Source organism: Amblyomma americanum, chromosome 5, assembly GCF_052857255.1.
Source record: "Amblyomma americanum isolate KBUSLIRL-KWMA chromosome 5, ASM5285725v1, whole genome shotgun sequence".
Lineage (NCBI taxonomy): Eukaryota > Metazoa > Arthropoda > Arachnida > Ixodida > Ixodidae > Amblyomma > Amblyomma americanum.
This window is the reverse complement of record NC_135501.1, coordinates 169984898-169997321: the sequence shown is the minus strand read 5'-3', so window position 1 is coordinate 169997321 and position 12424 is coordinate 169984898. Positions and strand designations below refer to the sequence as shown.

The window sequence follows — 12424 nt, the reverse complement described above, 5'->3', positions numbered from 1 at the left end:
TTACTGTCTCGCTTGACGGTGCACATATCAACCCCAAAAATATTACGAGTTACGGCTGCCGCTGCAGTCACTAAATAGCTTGTACAAAGATAATGTAGCTTTCGCTGTGAAGATTGCCTGCCAAGCTCAATCTAACGTAAATCGTTGAAGTTTGAGGCCAGTCTACTGCTGCGCTAACGCTGAGCCCTATTAAAGGGAGGCTCTGAGTTTGCCGTGAGCATGAACGCATGCTCCAGCTTCTCCTAACTGGAAGTTTGTTCAAAACATAGTGGTCAGTGCTGCAAGTAGCGCCTGTATAAACTATTGGTGTGTGGAGCACGTGAGTAGAATGCCCTGATGCTCCTGCACATTACACCAGGCGCAAGTGCAAGAGGCACCCTAGATATGAGGCGATTACCACGCCCTCGGCACGAGAGCAAGCAACAGCACTGTCTAAAGAAGGTTCCAACTCAACTGACCTCTCTGCAACAAGCATTGTCTGAAGAATAGACCTGATGAACACTTCCACCATATCGCTTGGGTACAGCTAGACACGGTAATAATATCTTTGGCATCTTTTATTCGCAAGCTGCAAAACTTGAAAAATACATCAAAAGTTCTTACTGATTTGTGGATGTGTCTGAATAGTTTGTTGAATAATACCTGCAGAGGAAATGTGGCTATTTGAATTTCACCTCAAGTGTCATGCGCCACACTTCTGTATCTGTTGCACAAATTTTCGGTGGCTCCCAAAAAGGACACCACGACACGTGACTGCCGCTTTTTTAGTCTTTCCGGGTGCCGCCACAAGCGCCAGTTCTGCTGCTGGTTTCTACCGTAATCGGGAAAAGACAAAACTTCATCGCAAACAGTAGCGCATCAAAAAACTTCCGCGCCCGAAGTTCTTTTCGAAAATGTTTCAAATTTTCTGGGAAATATCGGTTTATCTCAGCCGAGCCATTTACCCCTGCACCCAAACTAGTTGAATATTAGCTTTTCCATCCTCGTTCGTAGCAAGAAAAATTGTCTTTGCGAAAAAAGACGCCAAGAAATTTTCTATAAGCCGATCCACATGACCTAAACGACACTGTTAGCACGATTCCTTCCATAAACAGCGAGCTTTCTAGTGCCGGGAGCTTGAACAACTTCTTAAAGCGCAGTGATATATGATATAGCAGTAATGTGGCTGAGATTAGACACATCATGTCCTTTACCAAACGACTAAGGATACAGTTATGCGGCACAGCCCATTTGAGACTGTAATGGTAGCAAACTATCCGGTTATGAGCCATTTCCGTGGTTTCAGTGAAGGGCACGTATTCCGTAATTTCATGACTAGACAGACTATCATTTATTCTACAAGGAAAGCCAATCAACTATTGTACGATGTGTCCTACAGGTTGAGCATATCTTAATTTTCCCTAAAAATTACGCATCAGACACATTTTCCCACGCAGATGTTTAATCGCAAATCTAATCTTTCACAGTCCCAACTTTTAATGGTAGTTCCAACTAAAGATCAGTCCCGCAGAGCTATATATATATATATATATATATATATATATATATATATATATATATATATATATATATATATATATATATATATATATATATATATATATATATATATATATATTAAGGAAGCCAACAGTCCCCGAAATCAAGGTGCATAGGAGAATGTTTCGTTTTTTTAATATCTAGTGCCAATCAATTAGTTTTTTTAAAGAAAATTACTTATAAGGCAGCAGAAAAAACAACCATGCCGCCGGTGGGATCCGAACCCACCACCTCCGAATATCGCGTCCGGTGCTCTTACCAACTGAGCTACGGCGACGGCTGTCCAATCTTCTGCTTTCGTGGGTATTTATGTTTTGCGTGTAAGCGAACCTTGAGAGTGTTCACGAGCGCCACCCTTGTCCATAGCGGTGGACGTAGCACGTCCTGTAATACCGCAAGTGTGACGTAGAATGTCATCTAACGGCGAGGGCGGAAACTGTGCGAGAGCCCTCTTATGCTACCTATGGCATCAAGACTGCCAGAACCGAGACCCCTGTTAAGCTATTAGCAGACAAGGCAAATGAAGTGAAGGGCTCGTTTTGACAAACATATTAAGGAAGCCAACAGTCACCGAAATCAAGATGCATAGGGGAATGTTTCGTTTTTTTTAATATCAAGTGCCAATCAATTAGTTTTTTTAAAGAAAATTACTTATAAAGCAGCAGAAAAAACAACCATGACGCCGGTGGGATCCGAACCCACGACCTCCGAATATCGCGTCCGGTGCTCTTACCAACTGAGCTACGGCGACGGCTGTCCAATCTGCTGCTTTCGTGGGTATTTATGTTTTTCGTGTAAGCGAACCTTGAGAGTGTTGTTGTTTGTTGTTGTTGTTGAGAGTGTTGTTTTTTCTGCTGCTTTATAAGTATTCTTCTTTAAAAAAACTAAAAAAACTAATTGATTGGCACTAGATATTTAAAAAAAACGAAACATTCCCCTATGCACCTTGATTTCGGTGACTGTTGGCTTCCTTAATATGTTTGCCAAAACGAGCCCCTCACTTCATTTGCCTTGTCTGCTAATAGCTTAACGGAGGTCTCGGTTCTGGCAGTCTTGATGCCATAGGTAGCATAAGAGGGCTCTCGCACAGTTTCCGCCCTCGCTGTTAGATGACGTTCTACGTCACACTTGGGGTATTACAGGACGTGCTACGTCCACCGCTAAGGACAAGGGTGGCGCTGGTGAACACTCTCAAGGTTCGCTTACACGCGAAACATAAATACCCACGAAAGCAGCAGATTGGACAGCCGTCGCCGTAGCTCAGTTGGTAAGAGCACCGGACACGATATTCGGAGGTCGTGGGTTCGAATCCCACAGGCGGCATGGTCGTTTTTCTGCTGCTTTTTAAGTAATCTTTTTTAAAAAACCAATTGATTGGCACCAGATATTACAAAAAACGAAACATTCCCCTATGCACCTTGATTTCGGTAACTGTTGGCTTCCTTAATATGTTTGTCAAAACGAGCCCCTCACTTCATTTGCCTTGTCTGCTAATAGCTTAACGGGGGTCTCGGCTCTGGCAGTCTTGATGCAATAGGTAGCATAAGAGGGCTCTCGCAGTTTCCGCCCTCGCCGTTAGATGACGTTCTACTTCACACTTGCGGTATTACAGGGGCGCGATTACGGATCAGTCTCAAAAAACTGTCTCAATATTGAGACAGTGACGTCAAAATGACGACACCGAGAAATGCCGACCGCTGAATCGGCCAATGCGGAGCAAGGAGGCGGTGGACTCCGCCCCGAAACCACTAATCGCACGACAAGGGACCGTAGACTAATGTTTTCCAGTAAAAACGCAGTGAATAAAAACAAGTAATGTTTTATTTTGCTAAGTAACTGTATTTCAAACCCAACAGCACCAAGCAAAAGAACCGGTGTTTTCATTTTTGCAATTAATTTTGCTGTTTAGTCACTTTTTTTGCCGCGAAGGTGTGCTGTCAGCGGTATAGCGTGAACATGTTAGTCTGAAAATGAACAAAAACGTAATGAAGAAAACAAGTAATGTTTTATTTTGGTAGTAAACTTTGTTGCAATCTCAACAACACGAGGGAAAATTAGAAGCATTCTCAGTTTTTCAATTAAATTTGCTGCAGGTTAACTTCTCTTGCCATGAGGGCGCGCTGGCAGTGGCATAACGTGAACATGGCGGCCTGCAAGAAAACAGCTGATTCCATGGCTAGTTCCTGTTTTTTCGCGTGTCGTCTAAAATCAAGGTACTTTGCGGATGTCTTAAGTGCGCAGAAAAATCTGATTGAAGGCAGTGAATGCTACGGGCCTGCCGAGATCAACTTACAAGCAGCGCTCGGCTCGAAAATCGACGAAGACAACTTTAGTCTGTGTTCTCGGTCGGCGCCTTTCGATCGCCGAGTGACGTGTGGTTCTGTTTATTTTCTTTAGAAAATACCAGAAAACCATGAATCATCACATAGAAGCAACTGCCGACAGACAGGTGCAGCTGCTGATAGCTTGCAATCTCGGTGCGGGAAATGAGAGCCGACACGGCCTGCCTCTGTGGCAGCACTCTTCTGCCTCGTAACCAAGTGTTGCCGCCCACATCGGGCTAAGCACTTGATGTTCCGTTTGTATTTTTGTAGCTCCGTTCGGTTTATGTTCAGTTGTTGCCGTAGTTTCTTTTTTTTCCTGTGCAAGATGCAGAAATTGTGATGTTTATGCTCCACTTTGTTTAGAGAGAAAGGAAGCACTTGACTTGATAACTTTGCTATTGTCACCGAGGAGAGAACGAGCTTGTTCCATTAACGTTATTTACTGATCATGTAGTAGATCCAGGGTCAACCTGGAAAGAAGTAGTTTGCTTGTATAGAGGCTAATTGCAACTGGGCAGAAAGTTGAGCAAGTTTGTTCATGTTTTCTGGTACACAGCGCTTGAATTGCATATGATCCAGGGCAGTGAGGTAGGTAGGACAGGGCAGTGATGTGTAATATTGTATTTTGCTCAGCAGGCGGAGTGATGTTGGTATAACTGGGTTTGGTGAGGGAGTGTTTGAAGGGCTTTAAATACTTTGCATAGCTTCTAACATGCACTTCCTTTCAGGTCGGAAGACCACTTGTTTTTTTTTTTTTTAATTATGGTCCATCATATCTGAGACACCCTGTATACAGGCCACTCCAGTTTGAAAGGGAACAGCCAGTTGAAAATGACTAGGACATTAAATACCTAGGCGAAAAGTAGCTTGACAGCAGTTGCACTTATCACACATATTATATGATAGCACAAGGAGCTTGTCCGGCCATTCGGCATTGTCACCGTCTCGTGTCATCATGGACAAGACTTCATAGCCCTGTGTTACGCAAACCAAGCTAGGTGTCAGTTATAGGGCAATAACCGAGTGCTCAAAATTTCCCACAATGGAGCTGCATGTATATTCTTAGAGCTGTAGAGCATTTCCAGTAACGGTGTTGCATGATTTGTGATTGTAAACTAACCTCCAATCACACACCATCTCCTTGATGATGTGTCTGTGATGTTTACACATCTTTGTCTATCAGTGAAGATGTTCTAGTCATTCAGCAGCCATTGGAGCCACTGCACCTTACAATCTTTATTATGCATTGTTGTACAGCGGTTTCCTTGCAGTAGGTACAGCATTTAGCACAGAGCGAAACCCTTAGCCACACACCATTACGCTAAAAGCTTAGCTTTGGTATTTACACTACTTATATGTGCCAAAATGTTTTGTAGTCTGGAAAATGCATCATGTACACTGTACTATGCCATATTTATTGTACAGGTAGCCTCTGTATGAAAGAAAACATGCACTTTGAACTCAATTTTTCAGATTTTTTTTCTTAACTGCACTCAGAAATGCCATACGGTAATTGTACATCAAGGTAAACTATGCTTGTATGTACACTGCCTTTTCTGCAATAGAAACACTCGTGTCAAATGCTGTGCCTAAAAAAATAAACGCGCTTACTGAATGTATGATGCAATAAAAAACAGCTTTTCGATTCCAACAAGCATCACAAATATTTCATGCCTTATTCCAGCACTACACGTTTGGTTCATGCATGTTCGTCACACAGGTAATGACCACAGGCACTCCACCAAGCTGGAAGGAGACAGCAGAGAAGGGGCAGGTGGGCTGACATAAGCATTGACAAAAGAGAGTTCAAAATGATGCTTTTCAGAAATTGGGCGAGCTGCTTCAACACCTTTTCCGTCTTCAGGAAGAGACTGTGCAACACGCTGCTGAGGGACTGGAAGATATACTAGCAAACACACTGAAAATGAAGTGGCAGCCGGTGGGGGGCACTTGTTTGTCACTGCTGGCTTCTCGCTGCACACAGGTTGGCCAAGGGCACAACCACATCACACAATTACTCACACACTTGCAGATGTGTGTTGTGCAATGACACAAGGAAATGACAGTGGCAACAGGGGAAGAGTGCCTGATATGACTCTCTATGCCAGCATGGTGAGTCGTCTCTGGACGCTAGATTTTCCATCGCAACTGCCGCTGCACCATCCCTCGGTACGCCTTCCTCTGGAGACGGGTCGTCCTAGAGAGGCCAAAAGTACAGCACCGCATGCTCTTCTCAGGAGGCAGGTGAGGAGGGATCCCGTCTGTACGAGGCAGCCACCATTTAGAGGTGGCCCGTTGTTATCTGGGTCAGAGGCAGTGTCGCCTGCACCCTCGGCTGATATGGGCACATCCAAACAGAGGCTGTGAAGTGCAGCACGTGCGGTGATGATGCGCACTGTCCACTTCCACTGGCACTGGTGCATCCGGTGCCCTTGAAAGCAACGGAAGCAGCTCTTCGGCACACCAATACAGCGCTCAGCCACAAATTGTGTGAAAGCATGTGGCGTGTTGTACAGGCCTTCTGCTTAGTCAGGTCTGTAATGTCATGCAACTGGTGCAGGCAGCCATGGCTCCAGTGGGTAGACATAGTCTCCTGCATAACAAAAAATGATGCGGCTAAGCATGTCCTTTCTCAGTGATCTCAACAGCATTACAGGACACTCTGCTATACAGTAGAAGACTCACGCCAAGTAGCCCACATCCAGGTTTTGCTGAATATGACATTCAAGAGCATACATACATGCAGGATTTAGATGTATAAGTGAGCATTACTGTAAGGTCAGTCTTTTACCACCATATTCATATAGATGATACGCTATGATTGCCTACAAAACACAAGCGCTGTCAGGTGCATTTTGCTTTGGTTTCTTCAACAGGAAAGGCTATGCATTTCAACAATGTAATATGTGTCCTGTGTTTCTGCTGCAATTATATTTAACAAAAGGAAAGGGTGGCAATACACTGTATCATACTGTAAAGTGTCTGCATTTGTGTAACTGTCCAGACTGATTCTTGTAGCTTTAGCAGATCCGGCCAAATGCATAGTGCTGGAGCTCAATAGATGTGACTGAGTTCGCCCGACGGGTGACACGGCTATTTTACTGCTTACCCAGAAAAAAAATCACCGTCGTCCAGCAGGCCTTCCTCCGCCTCGGAATGCCGCCAGACAAACGCGTCGCGGAAGGATCCGGGTCAGCGCGAGTCCACGGCCAGGATGCACATGTTCGCGCCACAGATCTGAGAAAAAACAAGCACAGCCCATACTCACTCTCGCTGCCGAGGCCCGCACTTGTAGCTCATGCACTTGTAGCACTTGAACTCGTGCGTTCAAAAACAGTAGCCGAGGTATACTCACTATTACGTCCGCAGCGTAGAACCGCTTGCGGCTCGTTCGCAGCACTGCCCCCAGACTCCTTGATAGTGATGAGTGCCCAATCGACACACCCGACGACGCCGGAGATGCTGCCGCGGCGAACGTTTAGGCAAAGGACGCCCTCCTTCACCGCCGCCTTCTCCTCGGGTCTCCTCGGAAAGCGAACACCCCCCTTCTGTTACCCAACGTTGACATTGGTCTCCGCTGCCCGCCGCAAAGGCTTGTTCACAGTCGGTTGGGCTGCGCCGACGTTTTCTTCACTTCCAACGGCGCCTTGAAACCCACCGGAGGCGAAGAAGCGCAGCGCGCACCACTGACAGCGCACTCACCCGCGCACTTCCCAGTTCAACGGCGAGTTCGTCGCACAGACACTGCGCAGTCTCCTCGAAATAACTCTCCCGCGCGTCAAAGTCGTCTTCATGCACCCTCCGACACCGTTGCTCGCGCGGTCACCCGCGTATACGACGATGTAAACAGCCGCCATTTTCTGTCTCAAACGTGTTGATACTACTTTTTCCAGTCTCAAAAAATCGTCTCAATCTGCCCGCATAATTAGATGGCCAACGTCACCACTTCTGCGCCATTTACGACGTCAGTCAGTGACGAAAAAAATCAAAATGGCCGCCGACCAATAGGAGAGAGGCAAATGATATACTTTTTGAGACAATTTCGATTGAGACTGATCCGTAATCGCGCCCCAGGACGTGCTACGTCCACCGCTATGGACAAGGGTGGCGCTGGTGAACACTCTCAAGGTTCGCTTACACGCGAAACATAAATACCCACGAAAGCAGCAGATTGGACAGCCGTCGCCGTAGCTCAGTTGGTAAGAGCACCGGACACGATATTCGGAGGTCATGGGTTCGAATCCCACAGGCGGCATGGTCATTTCCCTGCTGCTTTTTAAGTAATCTTCTTTAAAAAAACCAATTGATTGGCACCAGATATTACAAAAAACGAAACATTCCCCTATGCACCTTGATTTCGGTAACTGTTCGCTTCCTTAATATGTTTGTCAAAACGAGCCCCTCACTTCATTTGCCTTGTCTGCTAATATATATATATATATATATATATATATATATATATATATATATATATATATATATATATATATATATATATATATATATATATATATATATATGTGTGTGTGCGTGTATGTGTGTGTGTGTGTGTGTGTTACGAACGTAGGTTGCGTTGGCTCCGCAGAATAAAGATATATTTCTACAAAGACACATTTAGTCATCAACGTTTCGACCGCGGTGCAGTCTTCTTCAGGACTGTAGTGGTCTCGCGTCTGATGGACGCTTTAAGTTTGTGAGCAGAAGAGGAGGGAGAAAAGAGTGTAACAAGCAAATAGCAACAACAGTTCAAAAGATTGAACAAAAAATAAGAAATAAAGATGAGGGTGCGGGGAGCAGACAGAGACAATATTGGAGGAGGAAGCAAAAAAATAGAAATAAAAAAGGGGAAAACTAGTATAGTAAGGAAGGATGGGGTACAAAAGGAGATGGCGAAACGAGAGAAAGGGAGAGGAAGACGGTGCGGGGGACATGGGCAGCGCGGCAACCACAGGCGTACGAAAGCAAAATGTGCAAACAAAACACGCAAACAAAATGCACAGGCACAAAGGGCGCCGCTGCAGATGCGTGGCCAAAGAGGAGCCGCTGCGCAAATGACACTGGCAGCGACGAACAGGCCAAACCAGGCGCCTTTTGGGGGTCTCACAAATTTCCGGTGAGCTGAGGGCTAGAACGTGCCCACTTCTCCTAAATCTTTATATATATATATGAAGGGAGCCAAGAGTCACCGCAACCAAGGTGCATACGGGAACATTATTTTTTTTAATATGTTGTGCTTATTAGTGGGATAATATTACTTACGTTGATAAATCGCTTAAAGAAAATTACTTATAAAGCAGCAGAAAAAACAACCCTACCGCCGGTGGGATCCGAACCCACGACTTCCGAATATCGCGTCCGGTGCTCTTACCAACTGAGCTACGGCGACGGCGGTCCAATCTGCTGCTCCCGCGGGTATTTATGTTTATTTGGTGTACGCGAACCTTGAGAGTGTTCACCAGCGCCGCGTCACGCTATATATATATATATATATATATATATATATATATATATATATATATCCTCACATAGCGTTCTCTGTAAAAACTACGGTCAATATCACAGGACAGATTCTCGTTTTAAGAAAGATAGAAGGTAGAAAAGACGAATTCAATTGAGGTTTTGTACTAATATTATAAAGACAAATTTTCCATTGCATTTGTTCAACCACTCTCGGAAGGATTTACAGCACCAAGAAGAATTTTTTGGGGTTCGGGCTGTTCGTCTGGAATCAGATTCGGCTCCTGACAGCAATTTGTTCTACTTAACATTGGTTCCAACGTGCTCCAACTGGTTCCCGACTAACCAAACTTATGAACACACACGGTTTTTCTATCCCGGGCTTTTCCGATACGATGTTCGTTTTTTTTTGTCGAACCTTTCGATTCAAAATAAATAAAGCAAAATGATTTCTGCGATTGGCTACAACTGGCTCAACGAATGTACAGTGCGAGGCAAAAATTGCGGCTCAAGTGACCAACAATGCGAGCCCTCAAACTCTAGCACAAGAAAAAAAAATTGGTTGCTGCTGTACTTTTCACGCTACTGCGATTTGAACATAATTCAGTTTTTTTTTACATTAGTTGCCTATTGCGGCATTACAACAGGAAAAAAAATTACAATCATTGCCATTGAAACGGCATGTATAAATCGAATAAAATTAATGTAACGCGCGAAATGCAGACTGTAACTACAAAAAGTGTGATACGAGATATGCAGGCACACCTAATCTCCAGTATGTTCACCACTCAGCGAACAAGGGTTACTTTTTGTCTGCGCAAGAACACTTCTTAACCTATATATGCATATGGGAGGTTGTTACCATCAGTTCCGTCCGTCCTTCGGTCTTATCGAGAAAAGGTGATAAAGAAGAGAGCTATTGGCGCTTCGAAAATGTTGGCCAATTTTACATAATTTAAACTTGCGACAACTGGAAAGCAAATGCGGGTAAGCGATTGGTAACTGATGCCCAATCGACAGAATTTACGCGTAGTGTTCTTTTTTATTCAGGCTATTTATAAATTATGAATAGGTGTTGCGCTATGAGTGCGCATATTAACTGTAACAAGTTGTTACCTAACCTTCAAACAGCATACATTTTTTATAATATAGATAGTCAACGGCTTGTATGCTTCAGTTGTATTTTTATTTTCGTAGCTTTGTGCTTCACCGTTTGTTTTTTTGTGTCCTAACACTTTGTACTTTGCCATTGCATTTCATACTTTAAGAGACGCGTTAGTTTGTTTTTTTTTTTGTACCATGTCCCTTCTGCTTTTTGATGCATTGTTTTCTGTGAGCATTTTTTTTTTGTACCATGTCCCCTCCGCTTTTTGATGCATTGTTTTGTGTGAACATGTTTACGACCCTCCTCCTTCGGCCTATTGTAAGGGTTTGCAGTATTTCTTAAATTAGTAAATGTCAAAGCAAGTGCCCGTCATGCAAGTAATTCATTTGCACTCTTACTGTAGTTGTGCCAAAAATTATATGGTTCAAATGCGGAAAAGCGTGCAAAAAAATGCAGAGCAATTTCTGGAGGGTTAGAAGTTTCTTTGATCTGGGGACAAAAGCAGTTAGGACATAAGATATGTACACAGAGTTTACCACAGATATAAGAGGAAAGGGTGCAGATTCTGATTACTAATAACTGGTTTGGGAGGGAACAATGAGTTAAACAATGGCGGTCATGCGGCAACCTCCTTTCCAATTCCGCACTCTTATTTCCTGAAACCCACAAATCTCATTTCACGTGATTTTGTAACACCGGCTTAGTTCAATTCCTGCAGAACTCTTCACCGCTATATTTTAAACACCTTTCTTCTATATAGGGTCCTAATTTTATTCAGTCCGTTGTTTCTTCAAGCATCCGCCTTTAAATGTGAGAGTCCCATTCCATGAATAGTTTTGCTTTCCGAGGGAACTGGCGGGAATCGAGCCTCCCCTCAAGCTACGAACGTGCAGAAAGTAGAAAAAAAAACTTCACTCAAGCTATCAGCCAGCGCTGGCAGAACGTGTCTTAGAGATCAATTAGCGTATAAATAATTGATCGAAACGAATTGGGTGCTCATGCTTGTGGGCATTTCTTTCCGCTCAACTTTTGACTAAAGGTAGTCGATTCTGTGTACTCTGTAATTAACCCTGGCGTTCGCACATTGCAGTCTGACTCGGGACAGACCGTGGCCATATACGCCTGACTGTTCGGCTACTTCAACTTATATTTGGCCAGTCCTCAATGAAACCGGCAGATTTTAGCTTCGTGAAATCGCTAGGTGATTCCTGGCCCCTGGTCCTGGCATTCGGAAAGCCGTTTCTCGCCGCTTATTCTGTAATATATGATACTGGAGCTAGAACGGGTGGACCGCAGTGGTGACCTAGTGGATGAGCATCCGCCTCGCATACGGGAGGTGCTAGGTTCAATCCCCAGTGCCGCCGGGTACACACCGGTGAAACAAATGGGTACAAGCTTCCCCTGGCCTGGTTCTCGGCTAGTAAGGGGCGAAATTCTTGGGAAATGAGTCTTCGTCTCCACCTTAAGCAAAAACGAAAATACCTTCTGCCATGGCGCTCTTTGGCTGCAGCGCTTGCGTCATAAAAATTCACTGTCATCATAAAACTGGTGGTCTCAGTCGCAAAAACATTTGGATGTGTCTTCTGTGCTTCTGAACAGCCCCGAGCATCGCTGTTCAGCGAAGCTCGGGGCTGTTCAGAGAAAGACGTTGCTAGAAGTACGCTCGTAATGACCGCTGTTCCGTTCCCGCCGTCTTTCCGACGTATTCACTAATGCCCTCAACAATGAACCGTACTTGATCATGTGATTCAAGTGGGCCTGGCACAGGGGGCTCTTGTGAAGAGACAGGACCCTGTGGAGTTACAACTGTTAAGTTTTTCAACCAGAAGACGAGAAAACGCAGCTCCTCTTTTCCTCCATGAACGAAGGTAAAGTTTTGGCCTTCGTGCTCGCGCGCTTGGGAGAGGCTTCTCACCTTGTGAGTCCTTTCAATGACGACTTCTTTTCCACTGTCTTCATTCTATATTAGAGAAAGGATATGGTAGACTCCAGTGAGCAA

General features: G+C 44.5%; 1 long non-coding RNA gene across 1 annotated transcript; it reads right to left on the bottom strand.

Moving 5' to 3' along the window:
- Positions 1–4573: 4573 nt before the first annotated feature.
- Positions 4574–7926, bottom strand: LOC144135265 (uncharacterized). Its single transcript, XR_013315422.1, has 3 exons — positions 7219–7926; positions 6973–7100; positions 4574–6456 (listed from the first exon to the last, which is right to left on the bottom strand). It is a non-coding gene; the product is annotated as an uncharacterized LOC144135265 (long non-coding RNA).
- Between the last annotated feature and the right edge of the window lie 4498 nt (positions 7927–12424).